Consider the following 12,708-nt stretch of genomic DNA (forward strand, 5'->3'; position numbering starts at 1 on the left):
CCAGCAAGATACTGGGAGTCAGGGGATGGCAATGGCTGCCAGCTGGATACTGCGAATCAGGGGATAGCCATGGCTGACAGCAAGATACTGTGAATCAGGAGATGGCAATGGCCGCCAGCAAGATACTGGGAATTGGGGGATGGACATGGCAGCCATCAAGATACTGGGAATCAGGGGATGGCAATGGCTGCCAGCAGGATACTGTGTATCAGGGCATAGACATGGCTGCCAGCAAGATACTGGGAATCAGGAGATGGAAATAGCTGCCAGCAAGATACTGGGAATCAGGAGATGACAATGGCTGCCAGAAGGATCCTGTGAATCAGAGGGATAGCCATGGCTGCCAGCAAGATACTGGGAATCAGGAGATGGCAATGGCTGCCAGCAAGATACTGGGAATCAGGGGATGGCCATGGCTGCCATCAAGATACTGGGAATCAGGGGATGGCAATGGCTGCCAGCAAGATACTGGGAATCAGGAGATGGCAATGGCTGTCAGCAGGATACTGCGAATCAGGGTATAGCAATGGGTGCAAGCAAGATACTGGGAATCAGGAGATGGCAATGGCTGCCAGAAGAATACTGGGAATCGAGGGATGGTAATGGCTGCCAGCAAGATACTGGGACTCAGGGGATGGCAATCGCTGCCAGCAAGAAATTGGGAATCATGAGATGGCTGCCAGCTAGCTATATATTGTGAATCAGAGGATAGCAATGGGTGCCAGCAAGATACTGGATATCAGGAGATGGCAATGGCTGCCAGCAAGATACTGGGAATCGGGAGATGGCAATGGCTGCCAGCAGGATACTGCGAATCAGGAGATGGCAATGGCTGCCAGCAAGATACTGTGAATCAGGAGATGACAATGGCTGCCAGCAAGATACTAGGAATCAAGGGGGGCAATGGCTGCAAGCAGCATATTGGGTATCAGGGGATGGGAATGTGCACCAGCAAGATAATGGGAATCAGGGGATGGCAATGGCTGCCAGCAAGATACTGGGAGTCATGGGATGGCAATGGCTGCTAGCAGGATACTGCGAATCAGGGGATAGCCATGGCTGACAGCAAGATACTGTGAATCTGGAGATGGCAATGGCTGCCAGCAGAGTACTGCATATCAGGGGATAGCCATGGCTGCCAGCAAGATACTGGGAATCAGGAGATGGCAATAGCTGCCAGCAAGATACTGGGAATCAGGAGATGGCAATGGCTGCCAGCAGGATGCTGCGAATCAGGTTATAGCAATGGGTGCAAGCAAGATACTGGGAATCAGGAGATGGCAATGGCTGCCAGAAGGATACTGGGAATCAAGGGATGGTAATGGATGCCAGCAAGATACTGGGAATCAGGGGATGGCAATGGCTGCCATCAAGATACTGGGAATCAGGGGATGGCAATGGCTGCCAGAAGGATCCTGCGAATCAGAGGGATAGCCATGGCTGCCAGCAAGATACTGGGAATCAGGAGATGGCAATGGCAGCCAGCAAGATACCGGGAATCAGGGGATGGCCATGGCTGCCATCAAGATACTGGGAATCAGGGGATGGCAATGGCTGCCAGCAAGATACTGGGAATCAGGAGATGGCAATGGCTGTCAGCAGGATACTGCGAATCAGGGTATAGCAATGGGTGCAAGCAAGATACTGGGAATCAGGAGATGGCAATGGCTGCCAGAAGAATACTGGGAATCAAGGGATGGTAATGGCTGCCAGCAAGATACTGGGACTCAGGGGATGGCAATCGCTGCCAGCAAGAAATCGGGAATCAGGAGATGGCAATGGCTGCCAGCTATATACTGAATCAGAGGGTAGCAATGGGTGCCAGCAATATACTGGATATCAGCAGATGGCAATGGCTGCCAGCAAGATACTGGGAATCGGGAGATGGCAATGGCTGCCAGCAAGATACTAGGAATCAAGGGGGGCAATGGCTGCAAGCAGCATATTGGGTATCAAGGGATGGCAATGGCTGCCAGCGAGATACTGGGAATCGGGAGATGGTAATGGCTGCCAGCAGGATACTGCGAATCAGGAGATGGCAATGGCTGCCAGCAAGATACTGTGAATCAGGAGATGGCAATGGCTGCCAGCAAGATACTAGGAATCAAGGGGGGCAATTTCTGCAAGCAGCATATTGGGTATCAGGGGATGGGAATGTGCACCAGCAAGATACTGGGAATCAGGGGATGGCAATGGCTGCCGACAAGATATTGGGGATCAGTGGATGGCAGTGCGCGCCAGCAAGATACTGGGAATCAGAGAATGGCAATAGCGGCCAGCAAGATACTGGGAATCAGGGGATGTAAATGGCTGCCAGCAAGATATTGGGCATCAGGGATGGCAATTCCCACCAGCAAGATACTGGGAATCAGGTGATGGCTATGTGCGTTCAGCAAGATGTTGGAAATCAGTGGATGGCAATGACTGCCAGGCAGATACTGGGAATCAGGGGATGGCAATGGGTGCCAGACAGACATTGGGAATCAGGAGATGGCATATGCGCCAGCTTTTGATTTGATTGGTGAGTTTTTTTGAATACCTGCTCATTGTTGTTTTTACAATGTTATACTTTTCCCATTTTATGTCTTTTCGTGAAAGATTGCCGTGGCGGGAAAAGGAATAGGAAAGCATAGAGTGGTAGAGTGGTAGGCTGTTTCTGGACTCCATGCAGCACGTGTCAGGAGGCCCGGGCTGTGGTTAAGTTTTGCAATATCTTTTACAGCAAGGGACCAGTAGTTTCACCAGTTTAGGAGCAATTATTCCAGTGGTGTGGCCCCTGGCGCTGGAGTAAAAGAGTCCTGGCTGGATCAGCACCGCCACTGGGTGACCTCGCCCCACAGCTGCGCCACCCGCCCCCCGCCTCCTCCCTTCTCGGTAGGTGACACGTTGCGATTCCCTCTCGTCCATGGTTATTGTTGAACATAATCTAACGAGCAAAAGGTGGCAACCATACATCTACGACACAAGCCCTCCCCCGGCAGGCTTGTACTAATGGTTGGCTGATAAAGGCTGTGGGTTTTATTGCACAATACACAAGTAAATCTTAAAACATGATTGTAACTTTATTCATAAAATGTACTCATGTATAAACATAAAGTCTCATCTCTGTTGTACTTTTGGGCACATTATATGATATGATATATGATATGAATGATATGGCACTTATAACGTGCCTATACATAAGCGTTTCAAGGCGCGACGAGGCAAGGGAGGGGTAACAAAGGGAAGACAAACAACAATCCTACTAGGCCAGGTTTCATTCAGATCGCGCAAGTGCAGGGCAGAGGGGAACGGGAAAAGTGTGGGGGTAAAGGGGAGGGGGCAGTGCAGTACATAGGATAGCAGTAAAATAAATAAAGACAATAAATAATAAATAAAAGTGCGGCCAAGTGGTGGCAAGTGCAAGGGTAAGTGCAGACATCAGGTGTCAAGTGCTAGTAGGGGCTGTAGGGATACAGAAACAGTCCCCGAGTGCAAGGGTTGCCAGGGGGAAGTGCAGGTGTGCAACTGGCAGGGAGGGGACCTGGTCCCGAGATCAGAGGGTAGCCTGGTAACCAGTTTCAGATTCAGCCAGGAGGTCAGCAAGGGAGAGGAGGAGAGAAAGCAGAAGTAAAGAGGAAGGTCACAACGGCCAGTTGTTGTCCCCCTGGCCCATTCCGCCATCCTCTTCCCAGGAGCGTGTGACGCTGTGCGCTGTCTTCTTCCCCTTGTACGCTTCTTTCTTCCTTCTTCCTTAGGGCTGGGTGCGATCGGGTGAGGAAAACCAGTCTCCTGGTTTGCAGGAGTGCTGAACAGCCTGGAGAGCAGCTCCCCTGGCCCTCCTTATATGCGCACAACGTGGCCTGAGCCTGAGGCCATGCATATTGTCATAGCCCGCGCCCAGGGGACTTATGCACACCTCTGTGTTCTTCCTTTTGGTTCTTTTGCTTCCCTCTCTTCTCTTGTTTGTTCTTATCTCCTTTTCCTTGTGCCCTGCTGCTAATGCTACCCCCCGCCCCCCCACAGCCCCCCTGGCTCTGTATTATGGCCTGTCCTTTCTAGCACTCTGGTGTGAACATTCTCCTCGGGTCTGGGTGTAGTGTTGCTTGCTGCAGCTCTGTCTTCACCCTATGTGAGCAGAGGTGGGTGAGGGAAAGGGGGCTAGGGAGGCGAGTCCCTTCTTGCTTTCTAGGATTATATTATATTTCGTATGTACCCTATTTGCCCCCCATGCCCCCGCTTTTTTGTCCCGTGCCCTCTGGCCGCACTGGGTTCCCCATTCCGCGGCACTTGCGGTTCCCACTGCCCCAGCCTGCCAGGATGAGTGCATGACAAGTGTGAGTGTAAGGCTACACCTGTGACTCACACCCAGATCACGGTGATGAGTCTGCCCGATGTGCGTCCAGTTGGCCCCCCTCCTCTCCGCCCCCTCGCTCTTGAAAGGCTCGGAGACATGCGATCCGCCGGGCACGGTAACTGGAGCCGCCCCGCTCTTTGATGTGGCCAGTCCTGCGGCCACTAGAGACTGCCTGCAGCCCATAGTGTCTGCAGCACTTGGGAACTGGCGGCTCTGCTGCCTTTGAAACCCAGAAGACAATAGAATAGCGGGGATGGCCCAGGGCAGAAGAGGCCAGGGGCAGCAGCAGCCCATGCAGTGAGCCAGCCCTTCTACCCCAGCGCTTCTGCATGTTCACAGTGCAGGGGGAAGGGACTCAGGGTGCATGCCTGCACACTGCAAAAGGATGGGACTTGGGGTGTATGCCTGCACACTGCAGAAAGATGGGACTTGGGGTGCATGCCTGCACACTGCAGAAGGGTGGGACTCGGGGTGCATGCCTGCACACTGCAGAAGGATGGGACTTGGGGGTCTAGGCATGGGCACTGCAGAAGGATGGGCCTTGGGGTCCAGGCATGGGCACTGCGGAAGGATGGGCCTTGGTGTACATGAATGGCTCCATATCGTGTCTGCAGGTGTCAGCTGGGGAAGCCAGTGAAGACAGCTATCAACAGACACCAACACAAAATGTAAGTGTGGCATGGGTGGGGTGTAGAGCAATTACTCTACTCCAGAAAGCCCCTGCCACTCTACCTTACCTTTCCAAAAACATAGACTGCCAGGCAACCATCACTTACAGCAATCCTACTTAGGTAGATGGGTGACCATCAGCCTGAGTCTATTCATGGCAGGACTGTAAATGTTGCCTTGCGCCACATATAAACATATTTGTGAATGTTAGCATGTGCCACACTCACATGGAATCGTGGACATTAGCTGCGTCGCATCCAGATAGGATTATGAATGTTAGCACGTGCCACACATCGATATAATTGTGAATGTTAGCATGTGCCACACTTAGATGGAACTGCGAATGTTAGCATGTGCCACACTTAGATGGAAACGTGGACACTAGCCTTTGGCACATTTGGATGTGTCTGTGAAGGTTAGCAAGTGCCACACTTAGAGGGAACTGTGAATGTTAGCATGTGCCACACCTAGATGGAAACGTGGACATTAGCCTGCATCGTATCTAGATAGGATTGTGAATGTTAGCAAGTGCCACACTTCGATGGAACTGCGAATGTTAGCAAGTGCCACACCTGGATGGAACTGCAAATGTTAGCATGTGCCCTACTTAGATGGAATCGTGGACACTAGCCTTTGGCACATTTGGATGGGTCTGTGAAGGTTAGCAAGTGCCACACTTAGAGGGAACTGTGAATGTTAGCAAGTGCCACACCTAGATGGAATCGTGAACATTAGCTAGTGTCGCATCTAGATAGGAGTGTGAATGTTAGCATGTGCCACACTTAGATGGAACTGCGAATGTTAGCAAATGCCACACCTAGATGGAACTGCAGATGTTAGCATGTGCCACACTTAGATGGAAACGTGGACATTAGCCTGCATCGTATCTAGATAGGATTGTGAATGTTAGCATGTGCCACACTTCGATGGAACTGCGAATGTTAGCAAATGCCACACCTAGATGGAACTGCAGATGTTAGCATGTGCCACACTTAGATGGAACTGCAGATGTTAGCATGTGCCACACTTAGATGGAAACGTGGACATTAGCCTGCATCGTATCTAGATAGGATTGTGAATGTTAGCATGTGCCACACTTCGATGGAACTGCGAATGTTAGCAAATGCCACACCTAGATGGAACTGCAGATGTTAGCATGTGCCACACTTAGATGGAACTGCAGATGTTAGCATGTGCCACACTTAGATGGAAACGTGGACATTAGCCTGCATCGTATCTAGATAGGATTGTGAATGTTAGCATGTGCCACACTTCGATGGAACTGCGAATGTTAGCATGTGCCGCACCTAGATGGAATCGTGAGCACTAGCCTGTGGCGCATTTGGATGGGTCTGTGAAGGGTAGCAAGTGCCGCACTTAGATGGAACTGTGAATGTTACCAAGTGCCACACCTAGATGGAATCGTGAGCACTAGCCTGTGGCGCATTTGGATGGGTCTGTGAAGGGTAGCAAGTGCCGCACTTAGATGGAACTGCGAATGTTAGCAAGTGCCACACCTAGATGGAATCGTGAACAGTAGCCAGTGTTGCATCTAGATAGGACTGTGAATGTTAGCATGTGCCACACCTAGATGGAATCGTGAGCACTAGCCTGTGGCGCATTTGGATGGGTCTGTGAAGGGTAGCAAGTGCCGCACTTAGATGGAACTGCGAATGTTAGCAAGTGCCACACCTAGATGGAATCGTGAACAGTAGCCAGTGTTGCATCTAGATAGGACTGTGAATGTTAGCATGTGCCACACCTAGATGGAATCGTGAGCACTAGCCTGTGGCGCATTTGGATGGGTCTGTGAAGGGTAGCAAGTGCCGCACTTAGATGGAACTGCGAATGTTAGCAAGTGCCACACCTAGATGGAATCGTGAACAGTAGCCAGTGTTGCATCTAGATAGGACTGTGAATGTTAGCATGTGCCACACCTAGATGGAATCGTGAGCACTAGCCTGTGGCGCATTTGGATGGGTCTGTGAAGGGTAGCAAGTGCCGCACTTAGATGGAACTGCGAATGTTAGCAAGTGCCACACCTAGATGGAATCGTGAACAGTAGCCAGTGTTGCATCTAGATAGGACTGTGAATGTTAGCATGTGCCACACCTAGATGGAATCGTGAGCACTAGCCTGTGGCGCATTTGGATGGGTCTGTGAAGGGTAGCAAGTGCCGCACTTAGATGGAACTGCGAATGTTAGCAAGTGCCACACCTAGATGGAATCGTGAACAGTAGCCAGTGTTGCATCTAGATAGGACTGTGAATGTTAGCATGTGCCACACCTAGATGGAATCGTGAGCACTAGCCTGTGGCGCATTTGGATGGGTCTGTGAAGGGTAGCAAGTGCCGCACTTAGATGGAACTGCGAATGTTAGCAAGTGCCACACCTAGATGGAATCGTGAACAGTAGCCAGTGTTGCATCTAGATAGGACTGTGAATGTTAGCATGTGCCACACCTAGATGGAATCGTGAGCACTAGCCTGTGGCGCATTTGGATGGGTCTGTGAAGGGTAGCAAGTGCCGCACTTAGATGGAACTGCGAATGTTAGCAAGTGCCACACCTAGATGGAACTGCAAATGTTAGCATGTGCCATACTTAGACAGAATTGTGAATGTTAGCATGTTAAATGTTATATAACCCACTAACCAAAAAGCTCAAACTTTCTACATACAGAAAGTATGCGACTCCAGAAGACAATAGAATAGCGGGGAAGGCCCAGGGCAGAAGAGGCCAGGGGCAGCAGCAGCTCATGCAGTGAGCCAGCCCTTCTACCCCAGCGCTTCTGCATGTTCACAGTGCAGGGGGAAGGGACTCAGGGTGCATGCCTGCACACTGCAAAAGGATGGGACTTGGGGTGTATGCCTGCACACTGCAGAAAGATGGGACTTGGGGCACATGTTAACATTCACATGGAGTCCACTAAGTTTGGCACTCACTCAAAAACTCACACAACCATCTCTCGCACAACAAGCCGCACACACTTCACCACACCGCAACAACACATAAGCCGCACAAACAGCACACAAGGACTGACATCGATCCGATACTCGTACCAAAGCTCAGTGCAGGGTGTATACTGAGATGACATGTATTAGGAAATGTCTCACGGGTTGCGCTCACCCCCATATGTATGTTGGAGATGGTTTTAACATAGGTGCATATACATCCAATTTCTGTTTACAGAAACAAGTGACAAGGAGCTGTATAAGTAAATATAATATCCGTCAGGTAGTTTTAAAGGTTTATTCACAAGCATCACACGTCACGCCAACACGTGTTTCAGCCCTCTCTGGGCCGTCCTCAGTGCGTTTAGATGGGTGATAGTAAGAGTTCACTATTAACATACATTGTAACAGAGTAAAGTGGCATTGTAAAAGTTGTCACGTAATAGATTGAAAATGCTGTTAAAGTGGTCCCTTCATCTAATCTCTTAGTTAGCTGACTTTCTTGTTCTTTTTCCCAAAGTTAACAGCAGGTGCAGGTTAAATGCATATTGCAAAAAGTCACGCACTGCAAGTTTCAGTGCTGCAATTCGGTTTTAATTTCTAAAACCGAGGCACACGACTCACGGACGTGCTGGAGACAGCACCAGAAACGCATTGAAGCGGCGAAAGTGAAGCAGCTACAATCAGACTTAGAAGTGAGAAGATTCTCTATAAACCTGAGACACCAAGCCCTCGAGGTACATTACAAAACCAGACCTAGAGTGAGCACATTCTCTATAAGCCCAAGACACCAAGCCCTAGAGGTACATGCCTGAACCAGTCCTAGGGTGAGCACATTCTCTATAAGCCTGAGACACCAAGCCCTCGAGATGACATGCTTGATACAGACCTAGGGTGAGAACATTCTCTATAATCCTGAGACACCAAGCCCTGGAGGTGAAATGCTCGCTCCAGACCCAGGGTGAGCACCTTCTCTATAAGCCGAGACACCAAGCCCTAGAGGTACATGACCGAACCAGACGTAGGGTGAGCTCATTCTCTATAAGCAAAGGACAACAAACCCTTGAAGTACATGCCTGATCCAGACCTAGAGTGAGCATGTCCTCTATAAACCGAAGACACCAAGCCCTCGAGGCATATTCTTGAACCAGACCTAGAGTGAGCACATACTCTATAAGCCTGAGAACCCAAGCCCTAGAGGTACACGCTCGATCCTGACCTAGGGTGAACACATTCTCTATAAGCCTGAGACACCAAGCCCTAGAGGTACATGCTCGATCCTGATCTAGGGTGAGCACCGTCTCCATAAGCCTGAGACACCAAGCCCTCGAGGTACATTACAAAACCAGACCTAGAGTGAGCACATTCTCTATAAGCCCAAGACACCAAGCCCTAGAGGTGACATGCCTGATCCAGACGTAGGGTGAGCACATTCTCTATAAGCCCAAGCCCTAGAGATACATGCCGATCCAGATCTAGACTGAGCCCTTCTGCATAAGCCCAAGACACCAAGCCCTAGAGGTACATGCCTGAACCAGACCTAGAGTGAGCACATTCTTTATAAGCCTGAGACCCCAAACCCTAGGTGTACATGCTCGATCCAGACCTAGAGTGAGCACATTTTCTATAAGCCAGAGACACCAAGCCCTAGAGCTACAGGCTCGATCTTGACCCAGAGTGAGCACATTCTCTATAGGCCTGAGACACCAAGCCCTAGAGGTACATGCTTGATCCAGACCTAGAGTGAGCACATTCTCTATAAGCCCGGGACACCGAGCCCTGAAGATGCATGCTTGACCCAGACCTAGAGTGAGCACATTCTCTATAAGCCCGGGACACCGAGCCCTGAAGGTAAATGCTTGACCCAGACCTAGAGTGAGCACATTCTCTTTAAGCCCGCGACACCAAGCCCTAGATGTACATGTTCGATCCAGACCTAGGGTGAGCACATTCCCTATAAGCCCAAGACACCAAGCTCCCAAGGTACATGCCTAAACTAGACCTAGAGTGAGCACATTCTCTATAAGCCTAAGACACCAAGCCCTAGAGGAATATGCCCGATCTTGACCTAGGGTGAACACATTCTCTATATAAGCCTAAAACACCAAGCCCTAGAGGAATATGCCCGATCTTGACCTAGGGTGAACACATTCTCTATAAGCTTGAGACACCAAGCCCTAGAGTTACATGCTCGATCCAGACCTAGAGTGAGCACATTCTGTATAAGCCCTGGACACCAAGCTCTAGAGGGACATGCTCGATCCAGACCTAGGGTGAGCACCGTCTCCATAAGCCTGAGACACCAAGCCCTAGAGCTACATGCTCGATCCTGACCCAGAGTGAGCACATTCTCTATAAGCCCGAGACACCAAGCCCTAGAGGTACATGCTCGATCCAGACCCAGAGTGAGCACATTCTCTATAAGCTTGAGACACCAAGCCCTAGAGTTACATGCTCGATCCAGACCTACAGTGAGCACATTCTGTATAAGCCCTGGACACCAAGCCCTAGAGGTACATGCTCGATCCAGACCTAGGGTGAGCACCTCTCCATAAGCCTGAGACACCAAGCCCTAGAGGTACATGCTTAAACCAAACCTAGGGTTGGCACATTCGATATATGGCTGAGACACCAAGCCCTAGAGATGACATGCCTGATCCAGACCTAGAGTGAGCACATGCTCTATAAACCCTGGACACCAAACCCTAGAGGTACATGCTCGATCCAGACCTAGAGTGAGCACATTCTCTATAAGCCTCAGACACCAAGCCCTAGAGGTACATGCCTGATCCTGATCCAGAGTGAGCACATGCTTTATAAGCCTGAGACACCAAGCTCTGAAGGTACATGCTTGACCTAGAGTGAGCACATTCTATATAAACCCGAGACACCAAGCCCTAGAGGTACATGCTTGATCCAGACCTAGAGTGAGCACATTCTCTATAAGCCCTGGGCACCAAGCCCTAGAGGTACATGCTCGATCCAGACCTAGAGTGAGCACATTCTCTATAAGCCTGAGAAACCAAGCCCTAAATGTACATGCTCGATCCAGACCTACGGTTAGCACATTCTGTATAAGCTATGTCTCAACTTCAAATATTTGTGGAAGACATGGGTATCCCGCATCATAGACAGTCTGGTTATAGGCCATACCATAGCAGTGAAACAGCCCTCATTGACACCAATCCTTAGAGGTACATGCTCGATCCTGACCCAGAGTGAGCACATACTCTATAAGCCTGGGACACCAAGCCCTAGAGGTACATGCTCCATCCAGCCTAGGGTGAGCGCTTTCTCTAAACACCTGAGACACCAAGCCCTAGAGGTACATGCTCCATCCAGACCTAGGGTGAGCGCATTCGCTATAAGCCCGAGACACCAAGCCCTAGAGGTACATGCTCGATCCAGACCTAGGGAGGGTGAGCACATTCTCTATAACCCCGAGACACCAAGCCCTAGAGGTACATGCTCGATCCAGACCTAGAGTGAGCACATTCTCTATAAGCCCGGGGCACCAAACCCTAGAGGTACATGCTCGATCCAGACCTAGAGTCAGCACATTTTCTATAAGCACAAGACACCAAGCCCTAGAGGTGCATGCTCATACCAGCCCTAGAGTGAGCAGATTCTCTATAAGCCCGAGACATCAAGCCCTAAAGGTACATGCTCGATCCAGACCTAGGATGAACACATTATCTATTAGCCTGAGGCACCAAGCTCTAGAGGTACATACTCGATCCAGACCTAGGGCGAGCAAATTCTCTATAAGCCTGAGACACCAAGCCCTAGAGGTGCATGCCTGAACCAGACCTAGAGTGAGATGATTCTCTATAAGCACAAGACACCAAGCCCTGTACATGACCAAAACAGACCTAGAGTGGGCACATTCTCTATAAGCCTGAGACACCAAGCGCTAGAGGTACATGCTCAATCCAGACCTAAGGTGAGCACATTCTCTATAAGCCTGAGACACCAAGCCCTAGAGGAACATGACCGAACCAGAACTAGAGTGAGCACATTCTCTATAAGCCTCAAACACCAACCCCTAGAGATACATGCCTGAATCAGACCAAGAGTGAGCACATTCTCTATAAGCCCGAGACACCAAGCCCTAGAGGTACATGACCAAACCAGACCTAGAGTGAGCACATTCTCTATAAGCCTGAGACACCAAGCCCTAGAGGTGCATGCCTGAACCAGACCTAGAGTGAGATGATTCTCTATAAGCACAAGACACCAAGCCCTGTACATGACCAAAATAGACCTAGAGTGGGCGCATTCTCTATAAGCCTGAGACACCAAGCGTTAGAGGTACATGCTCGATCCAGACCTAGGGTGAACACATTCTCTCTAAGCCCAAGACACCAAGCCCTAGAGGTACATCCTTGATCCAGACCTAGACTAAGCATATTTTCTATAAGTCTTAGACACCAAGCGCTAGAGGTACATGCTCGATCCAGACCTAGTGTGAGCACATTTTCTATAAGCCTGAGACATCAAGCCCTAGAGGTACATGCCTGAATCAGACCAAGAGTGAGCACATTCTCTATAAGCCTGAGACACCAAGCCCTAGAGGTGCATGCCTGAACCAGACCTAGAGTGAGATGATTCTCTATAAGCACAAGACACCAAGCCCTGTACATGACCAAAACAGACCTAGAGTGGGCGCATTCTCTATAAGCCTGAGACACCAACCGTTAGAGGTACATGCTCGATCCAGACCTAGGGTGAACACATTCTCTCTAAGCCCA

This window comes from Ambystoma mexicanum, chromosome 9, assembly GCF_040938575.1.
Source record: "Ambystoma mexicanum isolate Mex_15411 chromosome 9, UKY_AmexF1_1, whole genome shotgun sequence".
NCBI classification, from domain to species: domain Eukaryota; kingdom Metazoa; phylum Chordata; class Amphibia; order Caudata; family Ambystomatidae; genus Ambystoma; species Ambystoma mexicanum.